At 38.0% G+C, this 8,452-nt stretch overlaps 1 protein-coding gene across 1 annotated transcript in view; it reads right to left on the reverse strand.

Annotated features, from left to right (window-relative positions):
* kcnq3 (potassium voltage-gated channel, KQT-like subfamily, member 3) overlaps window positions 1-8,452 on the reverse strand; it is a 424,966-nt gene that overhangs the window by 210,615 nt on the left and 205,899 nt on the right. The window lies entirely within an intron of this gene.

Genomic DNA, 8,452 nt, shown 5'->3' on the forward strand with positions numbered 1-8,452 from the left:
GAGTCAACTTTGCAAAAGTAATAACATCTAAACTAACGGGACTGAAAGGATTAGCCCATTAAAAGCAAACACGGTTTAATTTCCACAACAGGTTTATTATTTTCATTATAATAGTTGTTACTAGTGCAAAAATATTCCACAATTGGTTGCCTCTGAAAGCCCCTCAGCTGTTGATTAAGGTTTGGTATTGATTTCTCTCTTGGGAGAAGCCTTTAATATGGAATTTCTATTAAAACATGAATAAAATGGGCAGACTAGATAATATTTTACTCAGAGTGATTCAATGTCATTTGAAGAAACAAAATAGAAGCAGAAACTGGTGCTTTTGAAATGAATAAATGAAGTGATAAGGATGGCGAGACATGAAGTTTGTTTCTATTTAATATGTACCTACATACAATTGTATGAATTAGGAACAGTAGGCTGCTTAGCTCCACCAGCTGATCCTGACATTCAGTAAGATCATGGCTGATCTTAATACTCCGCATTCCCTCCCACCCAGATAAACTTTCCCTCCCTTTCCTTATCAAGAAACTATGTAAATCTGTCTTAAAAATCCAAAAGTCTGCTTCTATTGTCTTTTCAGAAAGAGTTCCAAAGACCCAAGACCCACTTATCTTATCTATCTTATCTATCTTAAGTGACCCCTTGTTTTGAAACATTGACTTCAAGGAGTTTCCACAGACACACTGTCAAGACCCATAAGGATATTAATGTTTGAATAAAATTGCCTGTTACTCTTCCAAATTCCACTGGATACAAATCCAGGTTTTCCTCATAAGCCAACCTTGCCCATCTGGGTACTAGTCTGGTAAACCTTTTCTGAACGGGTGCCAATGCATTTACATCTTCCCTTAAATGAAGGAGATTAATCACCCACACAGTGCATCAGATATGATCTTACCAATGCCATTTATAACTGACATATAATCTACCAGCTTTTAGAGTCAATTGCCCTCACAAAAAAACATGCTGTTCAGTTTCCTAATCAATTGCTGTCCTTGTATACTAACCTTTCACAATTCATGTAGGGGGAAACCCAGACCTCTCTTCATCTCAGAACTTACTATTTAAATAACATAGTTCCTTATTATTCTTCCTGCCAAAATGGACAATTTCCATTTTCCCATGTTATACTCCTTTTGCCAGATTATTGCTTACCCAGAGGGAAAAATCAATTAAAAATGTACTTGGAAATGAATGCACTGGCTGTACTGCTTCTTCATTTTTAAGTACTTGAGATGAGTTGGACATATATTTCTCATTCACCAGTTTTACTGGCTTTCCCGATTGGGCACACAATTAACAAGTTTATATCTTTGTACCTTCCTTGTGACTTATAGCCATAGAGTCATAGAGATGTACAGCATGGAAACAGACCCTTCGGTCCAACTCGTCCATGCCAACCAGATATCCTAACCCAATCTCGTCCCACCTGCCAGCACCTGGCCCATATCCCTCCAAACCCTTCCTATTCATATAGCCATCCAAATGCCTTTTAAATGTTGCAATTGTACCAGCCTCCACCACTTTCTCTGGCAGCTCATTCCATGCACGTACCACCCTCTGCGTGAAAAGGTGTCCCCTCCGGTCTCTTTTATATCTTTCCCATCTCACCCTATACCTATGCCCTCTAGTTCTGGACTCCCCCCACCCCAGGGAAAAGACTTTGTCTATTTATTCTATCCATGTGCATCATGATTTTCTTCATAACTTGCTTTTCTACTTATCATTATGTCAGCAGCAAATCTAGCAACCTTACCAACCGTCCCTTCATCAAAATCATTTACACAATTTTTAAAAATTTAAATTTGTATTCATAAGGCTTTGGGAATATTTCTGGAGGAGGTAGGAATTGTACAAAGTGGAGAGTTTACACCCTATCCATGCCTCTCATGATTTTACAAACATCTGTAATCTTACAATCAAGTTTGTGAGACGTTATTTCCTATGCACAAAGCCATGCTGACTATCCCTAATCAGTCCAAATACATGTAAATCCTGTCCCTCAGGATTCCTTTCAACAACTTGCCCTCCACTGATGTCAGGCTCACTGATCTATAGTCCCTAGCTTTTCCTTACCACCTTCCTTAAACACTGGCACCACGTTAGCCAATCTCCAGTCTTCCAGCACCTCACAAGTGTCTGTCACTGATATAAATATCTCAGCAACGGGCCCAGCAATCACTTCCCTAGCTACCCACAGAGTTTTAGGGTACACCTGATCAGGTCCCAGGCATTTATCCACCTTTATGCATTGTAAGATGTCCAGCACCTCCTCATCTGTAATAAAGACATTTTTCAAGATGTTTCTGTTTATTTTCCAATTTCTCTACCTTCCATATCCTTCTCTATAGTAATCACTAATGCAAAATAATTGTTCAGTATCTCCCCAATCTCTTGTAGTTCCACACATAAGCGTCCTTGCTGATCTTAAAGGGGCCATATTCTCTCCCTTGTTACTCTTTTGTCCTTCATGTATTTGTAGAAACCCTTTGGATTCTCTTTAACTCTATTAACAAAACTATCGCATGTTCTTTTTTTGCCCTTCTGATTTCCCTCTTAGATATACTCCTACTGCCTTTATACTCTTCTAGGGATTCACTCGATCCCTGCTATCTATACCTGACATATGTTTCCTTCTTTTTCTTAATCAAAACCTCAATTTCTCTCATCATCCAGCACTCCCTACACCTACTAGCCTTGCTTTTCACCCTGTCAGGAACATACAGTTTCTGGACTCATGCTATCTCATTTTTGAAGTCTTCTCATTTTCAAGCCAACCTTTTACCTGTGAACATCTGCAGCCCCCTATCAGCCCCCATCAAATTTTTAAAAGTTCTTGCCTAAAACCATAAAAATAGTAAGACACTTAAAAACAGACTATAAAAGCTCCTTTAGGTATGTAAAAGTGAAAAGATTGTCAAGGACAAAATTTGGGTCACATGCTGAGACAAGAGAATTTATAGAATAATGACAAAGCAGTTAAACGGCTACTGGGGGCCAAGCCCCTACACTATGGTAGTCTCAGTCTATGTCTGGAGAGTGAAAATCCCCAACCATTACCACCATATTATCCCTACAGATAACTGAGATGTCCTGACAAATTTGCTTCTCAGATTCCCACTGATTATTGGGCATTCTATAGTCCAAGCCCAATGAGGTGATCATCCCTTTCTTATTTCTCAGTTCTCAGATAATTTCCCTGAATGTATCCCCTGGAATATCCTCCCTAAGTACAGCTGTAATGTTACCCATTATCAAAAACGACACTCTACCTCCTCTCTTGCCCCCCTTTCTATCCTTCTGAAAGCATCTATATCCTCGAACACAGTTTGTGAATTGAAAATCTGCCTAACTCAGCTTTGAGAATGTTCAATGACCCAGCACTCAATGGGATCTGTGGAAGAGAATTCCAAAAAACTAAATCCCCTCCTAAAAAAAATTCTCGTAATCTCTCTACATTTAAAGCCCTGTATTTTTAAACTGTACTCCCTTGCTCTAGATTATCATATGAGGTGAAATATTGTCTCAGCAACTACCTTTTCAAGCCACCATAGAATTTTATATGTGTCAGTTAGATTACCTCTCTTTCTTCTAAATACCAATTAATATATACTCAATCTGCTCAGCCATTCCTCATAAGACAACTCTCTTCATCCTAGGAGTGTGTATAGTGACCTTCTCTGAACTGCATTAAATACAAATGTACCTTCCTTTAATTAAGGACATCAACACTATTTACAGTGATCAATGTGCAGTATCACCAACGCCCTGTGCAGTTGCTGCATGACTTTCCTACTTTTATACTCCATCTCCCTTACAATAAAGGTTAACGTTCCATTTGTCTTCCTAATTACTTGCTGTATCTGCATGGTAACTTTTGTGATTCATGTACATGAATACCCAAATCCTTCCTTGGTTGAGCATTTTGCATTCTCTCTATTTTAGTAATATTCCTTTCTTTTCTGCTACCAAAATGGACAATTTTGCACATTTCCAGAATATACTAAACATGTTTTTGTTTGGTAACCAATGTATCTCCTCACAACTTACTTCGTACCCATCTTATTATTGTCAGCAAATCTGGCTACAATACAGTTGGTCCCTTTTACTAAAGTAATTAATATAGACATTAAATAGTTGAGGCCTCAGCACTGATCCCTGTGGGACTCCATTCATTGCAATTTGACAACCTGAAAATGATCCATTTATCACAATACTTTGCGTGCTGTTAGATAACCCTTCAGCTATGCTACTGTATCACTCCCAGTAAGACAGAAGTGGGTACTGCAGATGCTGGAGATCAGAGTCGAGACTAGAGTGGTGCTGGAAAAGCACAGCAGGCCAGGCAGATTCCGAGGAGCAGGAAAATCGATACCTCTGGCAAAAGTGCCCCATCCTGCTCCTTCTCTAATTGTTTGTAACTGAAGAAAAATAATCACATGAACCTACTATGAAAAGAATTAGTGAAAGAATTTCCACAAACAATCTGCAAAAAGTCATTACATTGCTCTATTCACCACAGGATATTCTTCTGTCACTAAGCCACATTTTAGTCATTGATCTATGAGAAGCGAATGCTTCTATTTATTTGGTACTTTATCTTATGGACAGAAGCAGTTTAGTGTTTTTACACACAATTGACTGCCCCAAGACTTTTGTTAAGTTGGCAACAATCCCACCATCAATAATAAAGATGAATAACTAGGTCATCTATTTTTGGGTGAGAGAATAACAAGGGCCAAACAGTCAGGAAGACTTTCATTCAAATAGTTCAATGGAATCCTTAATGTCAACCTGGAATACCAGAATAAGGAAGCAATGCCTTGGTTTAATGTCTCATCCATTCTGGTGATGCAACACCTTCTCAGTAAGGCACTGCTGCCAGCTAGACATTTCCTTGCAATTCAAAAGCATTTGCTTAACAGATAAGCATGCAATCAATTGAGCCAAATGTTCCTGCTGGTTTTATTTAACTGCAACAAAATTTTACCATGTCTAATCATTATTTGGACTGTCAAGAAAGAGAAAGGAAGGCCTATCATCAGATGAAAAGTTGCACTAGTGAAATGCATTCACGCATTAGGATTGAGAGAATAGGTGACTGATGGGAAGAGATGGAGAAGGGTGATGAACCAGTATACTGATATTATTATAATAGGAGAAGCTAAAAGAAAATGACAACTATTTTAACATGTTCACGTAAAGTTTTGTTGAAGTGTAATTATTAACACTTTTAAGAGATCTGAACAAAATCACAAATGGCATCCTAAATGACTGTGACAACAATAAACTTTGTTTCCTCGTCCTTCTTGACCTGCCTGCAGTATTTGACATGGTGAATGCACCATCCTCCTCCAACAGCTATCACTGTCCTCCAGCTGGGCAGAGCACCCACATGGTTCCATTCTACTGATTTAATTTTCATCAGATAACCATATTTAATAGCTTCTCTTTTTGCTTTTACATCATTACCATCCTTGACACCCATCTTCCATTCATTATGCCTTATGATAACACTAGCTAAAAGAACAGCATTAGTTTATAAGTATGTGATGACAACACTCAGCTCTACCTCACCACTGCCTTTCTTGAATCCTCTGCTGTTGCTAAATTATTAGATTGCTCATCTGACATCCAGTATCGGATGAGCAGAAATTTCCTCCAACTAAATATTAGGCAAACTAAAGATATTGTTTTCATTCCCCGCTTCAAACTCTGTTTCCTAGCTACTACCTTCATTCTCCTCCTGGCAAAGTCTTGGTGATATTTGATCCTGATATAAGCTTAACTTATTACTCACGCCATCTCCAAGTCTGCCTGTTTCTGCTTTTATAATATCACTTGACTTCATCCAATTGAGTTCATTGGCTACTGAAACTTTCATTAATCGACGCTCTTATTATCTCTGGACTCAACTATTCCAATAAACTCCCACCTGGTCTTCTACATTCCACCCTTCATAAACCTTAGGTCATTCTGAAACTCTGCTCCATAATTCCCATCAATTCCCATTTCCTTATCATATGTGTGCTTGTTGACCTACATGAATTCCTAGTCAAACAACGTCTCAATTTTAAATTGCTTATCCTTGTTTTCAATCCCGTTCATAGTCTTGTCTCTCCACATCTCCGTAACCCCCATTAGCCCCTCAATACTCCTAAATACCTGTGTTTCCCTAATTCTGGCCACTTACCCATAATTGAAATTGCTCCACAATTGATGCTCAAGCTTTCAGTTGAAATTCACTCCTTACACCTCTTCAATTCTCCATCCCACTTTTTAAAATGTTCCTCTTTGACCAAGTTTTCAGTCAGTTAATCTAATGTCGCCATATGTGGTTTAATGTTGCATTTCATATTGAAGTGCTAACATTTGGTTATGTTAAAAGAATTATACAAATATAAATTGTTATTGTTAAATTAAAATTTTTATCAAATAAGACAATATGTTGAGATGAATTCTGTGATGGTTAATAATCCCACTTCAATCTTAATAACATGAGAACTCTATTTTGTTTAATTTTTGCACACTGCCTATCAACAACAGATCCAGTTCAGACCACAGCCAGCCCACTTGCTCCAGCTTTTGTTCCATATGAAGTGCTTACAGATGCAATGGGAAACATTGCCAACTTTAACACTCATACAAAACTAATTACTAGCTGTAATGTTTTAATTTATTCTTGTATGGGATGTGGATATGTCTGGCATAGATAGCATTTGTTGCCCACCCCTGATTTCCCTTGAACTGACTGAACTATCCAGGCTAAGCATATTGCTGTGGATCTGGAGTCACATATTGGCCCGGCCAAGGAGGGATGACCAATTTCACTCCATAAACGATGTTAGTGAAGCAGATGGGTTTTTTACAATAATCAACAACGGTAACACGGATGCTATTAGGTAAGTAATTAAATCCACATCTTATTGAATACAAATTTCACACTCCGTCGTTGTGGGATTCCAACCCAAGTTCCTCAAACATAAGCCTGGGGCGCCTGGTTACAAGCCCATTTGTTGTATACGGGTTGCAAATGGCATCGTTCTTAAATGCATTCTCAATTCGATTTGGAAGAACAATGCAAGAGAATATAAAGTAGTGGTTCATAATTTTCATGAACCTGCACAGTAAAGTGATGGAGTGCTAGTAGCTAGGAAGTTTGACAATATGTTTGTTTATAAATCAGACAATCATAAACTGGGGACCCCCTATAAATAGAACAAAGAGATGTACAATAGCTAACAAATTCATTAGTGAGCAGAAATGTGTACATGTCATTACAAAATTATCTATTGATAACAAAGAGTAAATGCTTCGAGATTGCTTGTTTCCAATAAGTAACCATATACAGAGCACAGTTTCCTCATTAGCAAAAAATGACTTCGAAATATATCAAATGTTCAAGATTAAAGTATCCCTTACAACATCTCTTTTACTTTACAATGGTTTAACTGGGAATGATCTATGTCTTCAGTAAAATGGAATCAGTGATCCACAAAGTTATTGGCTTTGAATTATTCAAGACTGCATCATAAATTACAGCTAAATTGAGGTTAATGTTAAGTAACTTTTGCCTCACTGATATTACTGTTTGTACTTAATTGCATGTAGAAAGCTAAACAAAAAGTACACCATTTTTTAGCAGAATCTTACATTGCTATGTAATTTACTAATGCTAATGTTAGCTACAGTTTCTGCTCTTCTGCACTGAAACATACCAATAAGAAAATATGTTTCATTAATCGCATCAATCAGCAGAGTTTGCTCTGACCTTCTGGCTAGTAAAACAGAGCTGAAGGACAACTTGCAGTTTGTGTTTTGTTCTGCAAGGCAAGTCCCAGGCTTGCTGATGTGCATCAGGGGATTTCCTTTTAACTCGATAAACAGCATGCTTTATTTATAAGACAACAATGCTCAGTGCATGTACAAAATTTTAAATCACCGATTTCTTCGTTGCCATGGCGACATGTCAAATGAATTTTCATGAACCTGCACAGTAAAGTGATGGAGTGCTAGAAGCTAGAAAGATGAGGCTGAAGTATACTCATTAGCACGATAATTTCCTATTATATGGGGCACTATACTAAGTGCAAGGCAAGATTTGATAATCCCATTGAAACTGCGAATTGCAACACTGATTTGGCAATTACTGGATTAGTGGTGCTGGAAGAGCACAGCAGTTCAGGCAGCATCCAACGAGCAGCGAAATCAACGTTTCGGGCAAAAGCCCTTCTGTCAACTTCAGGTCTCAGCTGGAAATCGGAAACAAACAAGGTCAGTTTGAATCAGGGGTCAACAACCTGTGGCTCCAGAACCACGTGGATCTCAAAAATAGGTTATGTACAGATCTCGACCTTGGTCGATAGAATTACCTTGTGTTGTCATCATTGATTTTTAGAAAATAATTATCCAAATGTTATCCAAATCCAATTTAGAAAATAATTAT

This window comes from Chiloscyllium punctatum, chromosome 5, assembly GCF_047496795.1.
Source record: "Chiloscyllium punctatum isolate Juve2018m chromosome 5, sChiPun1.3, whole genome shotgun sequence".
In the NCBI taxonomy this organism is placed as follows: domain Eukaryota; kingdom Metazoa; phylum Chordata; class Chondrichthyes; order Orectolobiformes; family Hemiscylliidae; genus Chiloscyllium; species Chiloscyllium punctatum.